Genomic DNA, 13714 nt, shown 5'->3' with positions numbered 1-13714 from the left:
GCCAATAAACCGTTTTATCAGGATAATATTTGTAGACGGCACATAATTAGAAAGGATCTTGGGGTTTGAGTCAAATATGAGTGATGTTTGAATATATTCGTCGTGTCAACATAAAAAACAAAATGGTACAAAAATGTATCTTGATGAACGTAAATAAATTCAATTCCCTTTAAATTAAAGATAAAATTCATGTCTTTATTGATAAATATACATTTATATTGAGATTATACCTATTATTTATTAGTTTTTCCACAAATTGGGTTTTATTGTAACCGTCAAATGTTGTGAATGTACTTGTAGATAGATAAAATTGTAAGAGTGGGTTAAGAGCTTAGAAAGGAAATAAGTTTGAATTATAAATTTAAAAGATAAAAAAATGATTAGATATTTATTCTTTTCTATGAGTTAAATTACTATGTACGTTAAACATTAGTTCGACTGGAACACTGACAGATGAGTGGCGCTACAAGAATTAAATTATACACATGATATTACCTGTCGAACAATTAGTTTGTGGGATATAGTAGAGTGGGGAAAGCAACTTTTTTTATTATTACAAACAATGAATAAAAAATAATTTCGTGTGTTAATGAAGTATTGATTTTTGATGAAGAAAATACTGTTGAAGATTAGGTTTGGCTTCAATAACATGATTTAAACTCCTTACTCACAAAATCAACTGCTGAAAAATTGTTTCATAAATTTAGACAAGGCAAAATGAGAGTCAAAGGCAATGCAGGTATTGAATATCCGAAAGAGGGAGTTAAAATACCACAACAAATTTTTTGATGATCCTAAAGTGAAGTTAATCAACATAGCTGAGACTATATACATTTATTTGAAAGGAACGTCTAGGACATATTGTGTATTCTGATATGGACAAGCAAAAGAAGTGTGCAAAGTGAAAGCCAATCAAGCTTACATTTACGATCGATCAAAAGTAACAATATATTTATGATTCAAAGCAATTTTTAGCAAAATTCAACGGTAATGAATACAATATTTAATACGACTTGGGATGAAACATTGTTGAATTACTACACTCCGCATTCCAATCGATAGTCAGTCGAGTTAACTGCAAGTGTTGAAAAACGTATCATTCACCTGGCAATGTTATAACATCAGCATTCTAAAATACAGAAGTCATAATGTGTTTTAACCTTGTAGATATGATAAATATATTTCAGTCCAGAGTATGTGTGCAGAAAGTATTTTAATTAATTAATTTGGTGCTAGTATACGTGCAAGTTAAAGTGCTAAATATACATATTATATATATAAATTAACAGTACTTGGACAATTTCAACTAACTTCTAGGTACTGAGGTTTAGTTTCACCCATTCGACTTAAATTTAAACTAGAATAGAATAATACCACTTTATATAAGTGGTCTTATATTTCAGCTCAAATTTACTTTAAGTTGAGTTGGTGCAATCGGGCTCATACTACAATTTCATAAATAATATTTACTATTATTTGAATAATTTAATTTACATCAAAACAATCAAATATAAACTACATTATTAGAAAAATATTGTTTTTTCAAAAAATTGTTTATCGGAGTTAAAATCAGTTTGTATAGAATATCTTGGGAAAAAGTTGTCAAAAATGATTTTCTTTTCCCATCAGACATCAACTTCATAGTATATGCACAACTGTTATATCAATTCTTTGGCTATTGTTTTTTATGATATTCGAGAAAGAAGACCTATTTCAACTTGACTATAAACAATTTGGGTAGTATATATCCCAGTAAAATGGTAAATTACTCAATCTCACTTATTATTAATTGCCAATTAACGTATTATTATTTTTCTTTATCAATTTTTCGGTATGATGAAATTCGATTAGTATTTGGATCAATCATTATTTTGTAATTTGATGCTAACTTAGCTATATTTATGAATTTATATTACATATATAAAGGGTTGATTTTATCTAGTGGTTCACAAATTATTTTTTTCAATTTTTCACCTGAACATTTTAAACGAGAGGTCTTGTAGGAACATTAATTTCACTAAGTCATCTGAAAATACTGCTTGTCACAATTTTCATTCATTATGTGAGTCCTCCTCATCCACTAAACGAGCCTTAAATCCTTCGCAAACCATTACTATGTAGTCAGACTCGGGCTATTCAACTTGGATGAGCGGGATTTTTCCTTTTTCTTCTTTCCTTTCCTTCTCTTGCCTCTAGCTTCCATCCCATTCCATGAATAGTGATGAACTTCCATTGTATTATGGACCTTTAAAAAGAAGCGAAAAATCTACATGGCAACCCGGAAAATGTTAAGAATGTTTTGGAGAAGGTCAGCTACAATTAGGTACGTCAAGGAAAGAGAGAGAGAAATAAATAAAAAAAAGTCAATTTGCTAGATTTACTCCAATTTGGTCCCCAATTCTACTCTGAGTCCAACAAGGATTTACAATTATAACTCTGCAACAAATCCTGAGGGTTACACTCCGTCTTTTATGTGTACATAAGAATATTCAATCTGGTTTTGAATATAATTGAATCTATGGGAGAAAGGAAGTTTACTACTCAGGTATTAAATAATAATGGCAACTGCGAAGGAAAAGAAAAGTCATTCTTAAGATTACCAATTCAAAAAAAAAAAAAAAAAAAAAAAACAGACGAGCTAAAAATTCACAAGATTTACATCTTGAACCATTCAAATCGATAATTTTAAATTTAAAACATCAAATTTCCTTTTTTTCGACATTTTACAGATTTTCAAATCAGAACGTGTCCATGAGGGATCATGTTTTTGTTTGATCGTTATTTTTTCGTTTAGGCGAATAAAATACAAAAATAAAAAATACCGGTGGTAACAAATTTCCAATTTCTGTCATTTTGGTAAAGTTTATTATATATATATATAAGCTATCTGTGTTTTGAAAAGTTTTTATTTTTTGAAAGACAATTTTCTCTCCAACCAGTTATTGCAAATTGATCCCCTTACAAATACTGGAATTCCTTCTCGATCCGACTAATAAATTAGTCTTAGGTGTTGCTGGAAATTTGGTTAGTTTGTCGTTTGTTCGCACACCCCGCAAAAAACATCGATCAATTTCAGATTCGGCGAGTTTCGAGGCCAAAATGAAGAAGTCATCAAAATTTTCATGGAGTCATTTGATATTTTTTTTTAAAGATGTGGCAGGAACACGAGTCCTTCTCCCACATGTTAGGGCTCCCATTATCCACCATGATGATCCCAGGCTTCGCCTTTGTCTCTAGCACGTCCAGGTAGACACATGTTGTCACTCCCGGTGTAGATTTAAGTAGGGCTCCGTGCCTTTTGCAAATATTTGGGATATGGAATTCGTAAATTGATTTTATTTTTTTCCAACTGGTGCAAGTTTGAACGAGCTATCTAACAAAAAAATTAGTAACCTAAGTCCCTGCATTTGTCCGAGAGAGAGCACCAACAGTCTCAACATATGTATATAGCTTGTGCACCCTGTATATATACATGTAGTGAGTACCTCAATATTATATATTTTGTAACGTAGTTTGAGAATATTATTTTACTTTATGTATTATACAAATATTTTTAAAGACTTAAAAAAAATATAAAAAATATCTCAAAGTTGATCGATAGACGCACACCTTCTTACAAACCGTAATCGAAGGAAAATCATGGCACAACTAAAGTACATAGGTAGTAAAGAAATTAGAAATTTTAAACAATTTTCATAAATATATTAAATTTATTCTAGTGCCAGTAACTTTTACTTTGATTATATCTTAGAAGTAAAAAACAAACATATTAGACTCACAATATACATATTCTTTGTGAATTTATTTTTATAATATTAAGGACATTATTACTTTTTCAAGACAATAAAGTTTAAGCGAGTAATTTTCTGATGTAAGGATATTTCTTTGTCGTCAAAAATTATATTGAATTAAATATATTGTGAATGAAACTATATAAATATGTGGTACTGTCTATATACTTTCATATATACATATAAAGTCAGATTTTAAATTTATCTGAAATTATTCAAAAAATCATAACCTATTTCCTATTTATTTAAATTTTTATTCTTTAGGATATCTGTCATATTTAAAAACAAAAAAGCATATAAATGTAGAAATAATGAATAGACCCACTTTAAAAGGACCATAAATACTTAAACCATTTCATACTTGTTTTTTGTTTTATTTTTTTTGAAAATATAATTTAATATTTAAATTGAAAATCATAGAAACTTCATTAATTAGTTTTACAAGCATTTAAATTGAATATAATTTGTACTAGTTATGTGGTTTTAAAAAGAACGGCCATTGTCTCAAATCCTTAAAAATTTTGGTCTCTGTACCAAGACCAAAGCAATTGGATTAAAAATTTTCAGGGATATATGGGTCCAAAACTTTGACGTTCTGTCCGGTCAAGTCGCAAATATTAGGAATATTTTCGAATATCAAATCAAGTCATTATATATGAGCCAATGACGTCATCATCAATATATTGTCTACAATAAAAAATACTTTAATTAGATATAAATTAATATTAATTATAAGCTTTTACACTTAAATGTACTTCAAATTCTACTGAACTGATTTAATGGCACATTAATTTAACATCTGAATAAACTATTCACTTTGAGGTCACACAACCTAACTATTATAACCATTATTGTTTTGATTCAATGAATTATTTTATTTTATTGGGTAGGTGAGACATAGTAAACTATAGATAAAAAAAGGTTTATTAAGAGATACTCTTCTCAAATACAGGCAAATTATTACGCACTACGAAGGAACTGGCAATATAGGTAAAAAATACTCCTTTTAAAAAAACTTGGTATCCTTCTATTTGATTTATTAATAGGTCCTTCCTCCATACACACTAATAAATGAAATATTGAATTTAAAGTTAGATTTGAGAGGAGAAGAAGGATATCTTATATCAAAAATTAGCTCTTTCTTCGAAAAAAATTGAATAATGTTTTAATATTGCTTTTGGAGCACACCAAAATAAATGAAGTTTTCGGACAAAAAATTTCACCTTTCCACAGCTCCATGATGAGTTACTTAAATCACAAATGATAATTTTCAATATACAATAGGATAAGTCTCCGTATTTATTATTCATCACAAAAATTAATTATTCTCCTTTACAATTGTTATTTATTGCAAGAATTATTTATTTGGAAGGCTCTATTATCGAGGTTGTGTATTTAGTGTCTATCCACATGTTAAGTAATATATGCTTTAATATTAGTAAAAATGATATATTTTGTAAGTTGTTCTACAATTTATTTAAGACGTCTTTTAATAATGGAGAACTTTAACGTCCATGGACAGGTTCAATTTTAGGTTTTTTATGTACTAATAAAAACCAAAATATTTTCCCGTAGTAAAATAAACTATTTTTTCCCTAGGTATCGATCCATCAAAGTCTTGGTCTCGGGTAAGATGCTCTTGATTATAAAATAAAAATAATTTATAAAATAAAAAACATAATATTTAAGCTAATGCAGTTGGTTCCTCATGTTTAAGCGGCATAAATATGTAGATTAATTATTGCCCCACTGAATTAATAACTACTGATGTACAAAAAGAAATGTTTATTGCAATAATATTCTTATATAAATTATTTATTTATTGATATCTGCATTATATATATACTTATATATTTTTGCAATACCAAAAAAACACGCATTCAAGTAAGAAAAACTAATGTTTGTCCCAGTTTTTATGTACTCTTATCTATAAATTATATAAGTAAAAGATAATTAATGACAATATGTTAAATCTTATCTCAAATTGTTTGCAAAAAACAAAAAACTAATTTAATAAAGGCTCTAATTACAATGCACACTCAATACGTCAGAACGAAAATTATATCTAGATATATAGATACTGTAAGTCCCCGTATAACGCACTTTCAAACACTACGGATTCCGTATAATACTTATAATATGGTACATTCTCGTCGCAACGCGTTTTTTTTAATAATATGTTAAGCAAAAAGATCGAAACGCTTTATTGATTTATTTTGAAAATTAACATAGTTAGGATTATCCGATTTAGATGGTTCGAAACGCTTTTCTGGCTAATTTTCATTTCTTTGGCAATGGAGTGAGTACTCATATCCCGTTCCAGCTTGGCGATTTCCATTATTTTATTGACATTTTCTACCTCCATATTACTAGAACGTACCGTTGTAACCGTTACTTTGCTTTTGCATTCAATATTGTATTGTGTCCATAAAAAGCACTTCTTTTTTTTTTGGGCCGCCTGCTCCGACTTTTTATTTTGGTTGTAGTTATTCTAAAGAATATATCGAACTTTCAACTTTTTTACTTCAATTTTGGAACGTTGTCACAAACAACGGCTTCACAAAACACAAAACTGTAATGAACTAATTTTAAGTGTACGCTTAACCTTAGAGCAGCATACTTTAAGCTTTTTTAAATTCAATTTACTCATTGTGAGATATAGTTCACTAAGATATCTAGGAAAAGTGCAAAAAACTTTTTACTTAGCATAATATAATGATATGAAATTATAAAAAAAATATGCTGAGGTAAAAAAGTTTTTTTGTAGTTGCATAATAGAATTGTATAATTTTGCATTGCAGAGGCGATGATTTGATGTCTAAACTGAAAAGTTTTGGTTAACTTATTTATTATACAAACATGCAGTTAAAAAGGTTAATGAATAAATATTTGTTAAGTTCCGATTATTAAAAGGTAGTATTGAAAATATTTAAAAAAAAGTTTTTAGATTAAAAATCAAGTTAATGCCTTAATAATATTAAAGTTTATAATTATTTTACAAGTATCGTGTATATCAAGCATTATTTTAAATAATTTATGATTAATAAAATGTAAAATTATAAAAACAATCAAAGGGAAAATAGTAGAAAGTGGACTTTAGAAAAACAATTTCTACTATTTTACGGGTTTTGTTTTTAAAAGTTCCGTACAACACAGATTTTTCTTGTGCACAAAAACTGCGGTATCCCCTGACAATTGACTTAAATAACCATAAATAGAAAATGTTATTTGTTTTTTTATGTGTTACATATGTCTTTTTAAACTTTTCATTAGATACTTACTATATTGAAAAAAAAACCAAGAGAAATAATTTGGTTTGAAAAAGTCATAATACCCTTAAATATTTCACTCCAGTTTGTATTTAAATAATAAATCACCATTTAACTTTTTGAATTAATTGAAAAAAAAAACTGTCTATGCTTTCAAAAAGTGTTGTAAAATTCATTAGGATTTCGTCTTTGTCAATATAATCATTCAAGATGTTCAAATATTTTATAAAGTAAGTATACGACGTAAAATACTTTTTATTTTATTTTATAGTAAGTTTATTTAATTTTATTAAAATATTAATGCATTTTTATCCATGGCTTGAATTTCTTTATATGTTCACTCCACTAATTGGTAGTCAAAAATTTATTCTGTCAATTAATAATATTATTGAAGTTTTTTCAATCAGTCAAAATGTATGATTGAGACTTTTGAAGTGTTTGCTACAAATTTGTATTTTTGTAAACAACTGAATAATTTCATCCACAATTTGCTTCTCTATAATTAAAATATATATTTGGATCTTTCAAAACTGTTCGGAAGAGGTAAAATAATAATATTGTACTCTCTAAAATGTATTTTATAGCTAAAAATGTGTAAAATCCTAGTGAGCATGAATGAAAAAAAACCAGTTTGGCATATTTGATTGATGATATATCTGCTGAAAGAGACCACTTTAAAAATGATCGTGCCCCTTCTTCTCTTGTACGTTTGAACTTTCAAAAATGGGAGAAATCATTCTACAAAAGCATGAATATCCTGCATGTTTCTTATATATACTTTATAAATAAATTCAATTTTACGAGGATTTTTACATCCTTAGTTATAGTTATCAAATATAAGAATTACCAGATAGAACATTAAATGTAATAATAAGAGTAATAAAAAAATATTTTATATTCTCTTTAGGATAAGCTAACAATGAACACAAAAGTGATTACTCAACTTTAAAATTTAAGCGAAATAAGATATTAAAACAGCAAATTGTTTTTTTTAGTCAAATGATTCCTTTACAATATTTCAAATTAGAAATAGTATTTTTAAATTAGAGTCACGCAGTTTTTTCGTACTTTTTTATGATGATATTTAGAATACTGGAAGTAAGTAAAAAAACAAAAAAAATCAGGATTGAACTTGTCTTATCTGGTTCCAACTTATAAGGCAAATATGTTCAATGGATTGTGTTTCATATGCACGTCCATTAATATGGAGATAATTTAGTTTTAACCCCTGTCTACTGTAAATTTTGGTGAGTAGTTTAAATTTGACTATTGCTTGTTTAATAATACTATACTCAAATACTAATAACCAAAACTACTTCTATCAAAAAAGTTCGTATATTTTTTGAGTTACAATCTATAATTTTAATATTAGCGTTGTGGTGTGATTTTATACACATGCTACTTCAGGAATTAAAATGTTTGAACCAAAAACCAAACATTTCTTTACGATAATCATACCAGTAACATATTAAAAATTCATCAACATCGGTTAACGTATAAAAGTAGTTAATTTTTTTGATTTATGGTTATGTAAAGGGTAGCACTTTTAAACGTTTTCAATTTTATCTGGCGGCTCATTTCATAACCCCACAAACCGATTTTAATACACGTACACAGTAAAAGTAATTCCAGTACTCTTCTATTAAATAATTAGAATTGACAGTGAAGGGATGTCGTATAGCTTGTGAAAAATTATTCACTTATACTTAATGTGTATATGGTGGATACTCGACCACTCCTAGAGAAGGAAGTAAAAGTTTATTGCGTATATAAAGTTTTGGACTAAGTGGCATAGAGTATGTGCAATAGTATAATGTTTTTTTATGTATTGCTTGAGTTAAGTTGTGGTAATCTTCCACTCTGTATAAAAAACATAAATGTACACATAGAGTTTGTTATATAATAGCGAAAACTGTCGCTATTCCTTGGTGAAACTGTAAGTGCTTACTTGAGTGTCTTTAAGAAGTGCTAAGTGCTGACCCAAGTTATTAATTAGTGATTTTTATCATTTAAGTAGTGAAATTAGGACTTTTTTCCTTCCTCAGAAAGAGGATTCATTCATTTTTTTTCTTCAATTTCTCTCTTTCTACTTTAAGCTTTTAACACCTGAGAATCTTTAATAACCCTTTTATCCTTATACGAGGATAAAAAAGATCAACAATTTCAAAGTAGAAAGCAAAAAAAAGTTAAAAATATCGGCATTTAATACCTTTAAAAGAGTAAATGAGAATACAATAAATGAATTGATTTCCATGTTTGTCGACATGGAGAATTCCTTTCCTGAACCAAATTCGGATGATTTAAAAGATAAAAGAGTTAGATAACTTCAAATTATGTGTTTGAGTAAATTGTGACCGGTGTCATATACCTCAAATTATGTTAAGTTAATTTTAGATTTTCTAGGGTGCGTCAACAATGTCAAAGATATTTTACATTTGGTCACGATCGTCCTAATTGCACTGGAAAAAGAGTACAGATCTTCGAATATGAGTCTGTTCTCAACGTAAAAGTTAGAAATAGTTTGAAAATCAATTCTGATTCAAATTCACATTGCTTCTCTCCAAAACCATCTAGACGAGTCGATGAATATAATAATAAAGTTCCATACATTAATACAAACGAAACTCCTGAAGAACTCAACCAAAAATATTCTGAAAAAACAAAAACAAAAAAGATTATTTCAAAAACTATTAAAGTAACTATCTTTAGCTAACATAAATGTACTAAGTATATGTTGGGTTGAAAAGCATTTCCTGAATGAAATGTATGTTTATAATCATTTAATTTATATAATTTGTATTAAAAGTATCCTAACTTATCAAGTCGAACTTGAATCCAAAAGCTTTATTCCGATGTCTAGAAGGAAATCTCATAAAATGACAAGACAAATATTCAAGTGCTCTTTTTGACATCATTGGTGTAAACGTCCCTAAGAACGATGATTCAGTCTTCTTCGAAGATTGATTGATACCAATCATTTCAAGCAGACCTATAATCCTGGTTGGAGATTTCAACTTTAAGCTCAATGTGTGTAGATATTTTAAACAAATTTTGTAAATGAATCTTCCCGTGTTACTAGAGCAATAAAGGCTATAAATGCCTTCGTTTGGATTCTTCTATTTTTCGAAGATCTATGAGCGGATTTATTCATACCTTCTATACAAAAGACAAACATTCTATAAAAATATCTTTGTGTATTGATTTGTTCTTGATAAGGATTCTCCAAAGAATTTTTTTTACAATGTCGTTGAACTACATTAATCTGATCTTACACGTATTTGCTTCGAAATATTCCCAAAACTAAGAGAAACAAAAAATAAATGCCAATGGAAAGTCATTTAACATTGTTAAATGACCCTGACAACCATTGAGGAAATTATTCATATTATCCAGAGTACATATAACTCTACTGATCCACACACGAATATATTGACACTAGTAAAAGGCATGAACTTAAAAATCAAAAACCTATAAACCCTCTATGACCCAAATTATGTTAGAATTAAATTTTTAATTTTTTCTTGCATATATGAAGTATATTCTGTATAATTAACCCATATTTAGCATAAAAATAAAATATTTTAATATAAACGTGTATTTAATTGATATGTCCCAAATTTGGTACAACAGGCACTCAAATAGGTATGATAATAAGGTCAAATATGTCACATGGGGCATACAAACGCAAAATGTCATAAAATGTATTTATTAGTAAATAATACTTAAAATAATGACTACATTAACCCATGACTCATGGGATTCATAGCACAAAATTGTTTGAGAGGATGAGGAGCAATCAAAATACATGCACACCTATTAATTTTTAGATGTAACTGAAATACCACGCTTATTTTTGCGCAATAAACAGTTTCTGAGTTGTTCCAAACGTGTACTTTACTGGTATTATAAGTTTCTAACAGATGTATTCATATTATTTGCTATATAAGTAGTTTTCCAAATGTGCCAAATTTGGACCATTGGTTCATAAAGGGTTGAGAAGAAAGGAGCTCTGAAAGGCAGAAAAATCCAACGTGAGATTTCTGGACTCGAGGGAATCATGAAGAGTGAATCAAGCCCGATAAATAAAGATATATGTAAAACTAAACTGTTGGACAAATATACTTTTCAAATTGATCCCAATTCAGAATGGAAGCTATTGTTGACTTATCTAATTCACAGCTCCGATGTCTTGAAGAGGATAAAAGAAAGAACAAAACTAAAAATTATTACGGTGAAATAGATGATAATCGAAAATACGTCTGCCAAGAAATTAACAAATATTTTACCCAAATTAACAAATCATTGGATTATATTATCAACGCTATGTGTGCAAGGTGCAGAAATGATGGACAGTATTATTGTGAGGAATGGAGATGCGCATCTGAAAAATCGGTTCCGGTTTCTGTGAATGATATTGCTTCTTTAAAGTAGCATCATACGGAAAAAGAAATCCAGGATGCAATAAATACGAATATAAAATTTAATAGTTCACACGGTAATCTGGTTTTACTTTTGAATTTTATAAAATAAATGATAAATTTTTTAATGCCCATTGTTATTTTTTTATTTAAACTTTCCGCATTTCACCTCAGTAGGACGCATTATTCTCATTCCTAACCAAATATCCAGGATTTTTTTTTTAAATTTACGCCCTTTGACTATGGAAAACTGCCTATAAAAAATAATTTCATGCGTTTTAATCAAAAAGTTGTATAAAGTTTTGAAGCAGATATAAAATCCAGTCCAATATGGGGTTTATGAAAAACAAATTAATGGACAACATTCATTTTACGTTGCAAACCTGTTTAGAATCCTGCAACAATGTTTCTCTAATGATTGTTGATTTTTCTAAAGCTTTTTTTACAGTATAAACTCTCTCAAAAATTCATAATTGGAACATTATTTAAAATAGGATCGTTGATAATATCGCCAGGATGTCTGGAGCTCATCTAGTCAAATAAGAAACAATAGTTCAGTATGCAAACGAATCAACTATATTTGATATTGTATTATTGTGAGGAATATAGATGTGCTCCTGAAAAATTTAGGACTTATTGAAGAAGTATGGGCACGATAGAAAATCTCAAATGATTTATTTTGGTTTAGGAATGATTGTGTTTAAAAAATTAAGAAGAAATCTTCAGAATGGTTAAGCGGGCTTGTAGTGTATTTTTTTTTTTTTCTACTTCAACATTCAATCTTACACCCTTGAAAAAAATTCAGGGTTGGAACACGTTTAAAATTCTAATTGATTCATCTGATACGAGTAACTCCCTGTGATGAAGAAATTACCCTGAAGAGGTCTTAGAAGGATTCTAAAAATGTTGTCTACTTACTCAGAAAGGATGCAAAGACTAATAGGGGGAGGTTCTTTGACATTTTGTACTATTTTGAAAAGTCTCTTATGTGTGAATTTTCTACCATAGGATCTCTCAGTGATATGAAGATCCGGACGGGTGGAGTCAATTTTGCTGGCAAAACAACAAATTCAAAAAAGCTCATAAAAAAATGGCCTTCGAACGATACAAATTACCTTTGAGGAGTTATGTACTAGTTTCAAGACTTGAATTACCATTACGTCTTCGATTATATTTACTGAGTACGTCAGATCTTAGCAAATCTAATCAAAACCCTTTTTGAAATACTTGGAGAGAAAGGCAATGAATTACCCTGTAAGGAAGAGCTTGACTTTCTAAAAAATCTTACCATATTCATCACAAAAAATGCCTATAGTATTAAATACTTTCTGGTACTTTAAAATTTAAGATTTCGTTTTTTTTACTGAGATAAACGACAATGTAGCTCTTTTTTAGACCTAAAACTGAACGACCGATCTTTTTCCTTTTAAATGCTAGACACTCCGGCGGACTTTTGAAGGAGCATTTTGATTTTAAAACTTGAAGAAACAAGTTTTCTTAGCCTTTAATCTGCAAAAAAGGATATTATTATTAATGGAGATATTTTAAAAGGTCATCAAAAAAAATATACCTCCTCCGATTATTCCGGTTTTTTATTCATTGTAAAACTTCGGATACATATTGAAGACGGATTGTGGTTTGATAAACAAACTCTAACATTTATTATTTTTGACAAACTTGTATTATATTTTTGTGTGATATATAAACTTTTGTTTATTTTAAAGGTAAAGCTCATCAGGATAATTGTCTTTCTCGTTGTCTGTTTTGGACGAACAGTCGAGGTTGGTTTGTACTTGGGATTCATCTAGATACCCCTCCACTTGCTCCTGTCCCAGAAGAACTAGGACTCGTCCTGTACAAACAGGCGGGACTCCAAAAACTACTTCCTGTTGTCCTGGAAGAACTTAGTCAGAGCCATACAGCACTTCACTCGCTCATCCTTTTTTGCCTGAGAGAGAGAATGGTGAACCCGCCTTCTGAGGTGGTATTTGAAGGGGATATTGTCTGTTAAGATTCTTTTTTTTTTCTTAGCCATAAGGATTGCAATTTCATTTAACATTTAACAATTCAAAATCACAATAGGTTTCATAAACAAATCAAAATCACAATAGGTTTCGAAAACAATTAAAATCATGAGTTAAAAAAAACCTAGTTAGATAAATCAAGATTATTATAAAACGTTTAAAATAACAATGGTGAAGGACTAAAAATCAAGATAATTTGGTTAAAGCATTTT

The 13714-nt window shown here is 28.8% G+C and overlaps 1 protein-coding gene across 2 annotated transcripts in view; it reads left to right on the top strand.

Annotated features, from left to right (window-relative positions):
* The window catches only part of LOC121129667 (zwei Ig domain protein zig-8), a 453671-nt gene that overhangs the window by 188958 nt on the left and 250999 nt on the right, over nucleotides 1-13714 (top strand). For both annotated transcript variants that reach the window (XM_071893299.1, XM_071893300.1), the window contains one exon: nucleotides 5391-5419. The gene's annotated coding sequence lies outside the window, so the exon portion shown is untranslated. The remainder of the gene's footprint in view (nucleotides 1-5390; nucleotides 5420-13714) is intronic.

Source organism: Lepeophtheirus salmonis, chromosome 14, assembly GCF_016086655.4.
Source record: "Lepeophtheirus salmonis chromosome 14, UVic_Lsal_1.4, whole genome shotgun sequence".
Classification (NCBI taxonomy): Eukaryota; Metazoa; Arthropoda; class Copepoda; order Siphonostomatoida; family Caligidae; genus Lepeophtheirus; species Lepeophtheirus salmonis.
Note: the sequence above shows the minus strand (reverse complement) of the source record. Positions and strands in the feature narration are given on the sequence as shown.